Source organism: Vigna radiata, chromosome 3 (genome assembly GCF_000741045.1).
Source record: "Vigna radiata var. radiata cultivar VC1973A chromosome 3, Vradiata_ver6, whole genome shotgun sequence".
NCBI classification, from domain to species: Eukaryota; Viridiplantae; Streptophyta; class Magnoliopsida; order Fabales; family Fabaceae; genus Vigna; species Vigna radiata.
The window spans coordinates 7,845,179-7,848,400 of NC_028353.1; positions in this window are offsets into that span (position 1 = coordinate 7,845,179).

A 3,222-nucleotide genomic window follows, 5' to 3' on the forward strand; every position below is an offset into this window, starting at 1 on the left:
AAAAAACCGAAATAACTAGTGATAGTGGGCATATAGAAACTAAATGAAATATTTTCGTTCTTTTTATACATATGTTTATAAAGCACTTCCCTAAATTTCCACCATTTCAGATAACTCCAATTATATATCTTCAAGTAGCAATAATTTTTCTGCTACCCTAATCTTTGTTTCAAGAATCTCTATGCCCTTAGCATAAAGGGTAGATGAAAGATTTCCCCACGTCTTTCCTTAACTTTAAGAATAATAACAGATTTTAGATTCACTTAACACTAAAAATAAAATAATTATAAATAATAACTTTTATATATTTTTTCTAGAAAAAGCAAAAATATATAAAAAGTTTATGTGTCATTTTTCTAACTTTAAAAAAATTCAAAAGAGACAAACTAATTAAAATACTTTATTTATTTGGTTAGATTTACGTAATTTATTTCTAAATTTATCTACATGGGTGACAGAGATGAAAGTTTTATATGAATATCAGTATAATGAAATGAAAGTGTATAAATTTTTCATTTTATCAAATTAGACGTAAAATTATAATTTTTTAAACTGTTGTTGAATTGATAAATTAAAAATTTTAATATTTTAAAAGTGTGGAAATTATTTGGAATTCGAATATGAATCTGGAGTATGAAAATAAGAAATTTGTATATTATATAAAGAAGAAGATTTATAAATATATGTGTAGTACATTATATATCTTTATAAACTACTTAATGGATTAGAATTATTAATTGTGTAACTATGAATAGATAAAAGTATAATTTCTTAAATAATTCTTGTTTTACTTGATTGGTAAATATATAAATATCATAATATAGTCAATTTTTTTTAAGGGTAAAATAGTTTTGTTCCATTTCTACCCATTTTGAAAGAGGATTGATACATTGAGACGCTTACATTAATATTTAAAATAACAGTATTTTTTATTTTTTTTTTCAAAATTGTGCTTTTACTTTTAGTAAATAGTTAAAAAAAAGTAAGACACAGCGTGTCTCTTAAATGTAAAAGAATATATATATATATATATATATATATATATATATATATATATATATATATATATATATATATATATATATATAAATATATTAAGTTAAGAGTGAGTCATATTGACTATCTAAGTTCTGCAGAACAATCTAATATCAAAAGCATAATTAATTATTCATGACTTTACTAAATATTACAAAATAGAAACATTGATATATTCCTAACTAATGTGTTTGAGATATGATAAAATAGGAAGTTGGTTACCCTTGTAAAAAAGTAGATACACGATGTGATGATGCATATTATCCCATTCCTTAGCTTTCCAAACCTAACATAAATGTGCTATAACTTTAAATCTCATTACCAATTTAAGCAACACAAGAATGACCACAATAATTGCAAAAGTGAGGATAATAATAATAATAATAATAATAATAATAATAATAATAATAATAATAATTGCAAAACTGAGGAGGAGGAGGATAATAATAATAATAATTATTATTATTAAAATAATAATAATAATAATAATAATAAATAATAATAATAATAATGATGATAATAATAATAATAATAATAATAATAATAATAATAATAATGATGATAATAATAATAATAATAATAATAATAATAATAATAATAATGATGATAATAATAATAAAAATAATAATGATGATAATGATAATAATAATAAGATTAAAACCAATTAGGCGTCCCTATTTTCGTAAGGTCTTCCCATTTTGGTCTCGTTCTTATAAAACTTCCCAATTAGGTCCTCAAAACTGCTAATTTGAAACAATCCAGCCCCTACCGTTAAAAATTGTTAACGGTCGTTTAAATTTGATGACGTGGCATTATAAATAAATTTTATATTAAAAATTATTAATGAATATAGATTTTATAGGAGGGCAAAGTGGGAACTTTCTTCTTCCTCCTCCCCAGAGTTCATCTTCTTCCCAAATAACATCACCCAATAGTACTACCAAACATTAAATTACCATATCTACAAACTCTAATCTTCTCAAGATCACAAACCTACCCAGATCCCAAAAATTCAAAACCCTAAGATTTAAAGGAAAAAAGCTCAGATCAATTTCTTCTTGTCATCGTTGCAATTTTTCAATATGCTCCGAAAAGCTTCAACCTTGTCAATGGGAGACTCCATCTTCTTAACAATTTCACCCGTGGAAACAGACCCCTCATAAGTGAACTCATTAGCATGAACATCCAACTCATTTAAATCGGCTGCTCAACAATTAGAAAAATATAATTATAAGACAANACTTTCCATTTTTATTGCATACCAGTAACAAAAAGTCCCTTAGCATAACCATGGGTAGAGCAGGAATGAGAAGCGCTAAAGAATAGTATTCCCCAACAAAAGTAAAGATTTAATAACATGGAAAAATAGTTCCCCTCCAACAAAAACTTTCAAAGTTGCATAAGCCTCACAATTCCATCATCTGCCTTATTCCTTTAAAAGCAACTTTAAAAGCATCGCGAGAAAATCCTCAACTCTGCAAAATTGAACTGCTTCAACTTCTTCTTTTCCACACTTGACCGAGGGTAACCGGCGGCGACCTTGGCCGTGACCCGTGGTGTTGGTGGTGCTTTGGCTGCGACTCGCGGCGGCTAGGCTCGCTCAAACGACGGTGACTGGTTAGATGGGGTGGTGGCGTGCGAACCGAAATGGAGGAAGGGCCTGAGAAGTCACCGACGTCACCATTGACGGCGGTCTGTGCCGGAGAAGTCGAGTGGTGAGATGGTAGCCTTGGGTTCTGCCGGCGGAGATGAGGGACTCCTAGTGCACTGAGAGAGATCCTACTTTAGGGTTTCTAAGTTTCTGAATGGGAAGACCATTGGGCCAAACCCAAAAGCTATTCTCACTTTGCCCTTCTCATTAAATAAATATTTATTATTAAATTTTAATATAAAATTTATTTTTAATGCCACATCATCAAATTTAAACAGCCGTTAACGATTTTTAACGGCAGTGGCTGAATTGTTTCAAATTAGTAGTTTTGAGGACTCAATTGGGAAAATTTAAAAGAAGGGAACCAAAGTGGGAAGACCGAACGAAAATAGGGACGCCTAAGTGGTTTTAACCTAATAATAATAATAATAATGATGATGATGATGATAATCATAATAATAATGATAATAATAATAATAATAATCATAATAATGATAATAATGATAATAATAATAATAATAATAATAATAATAATA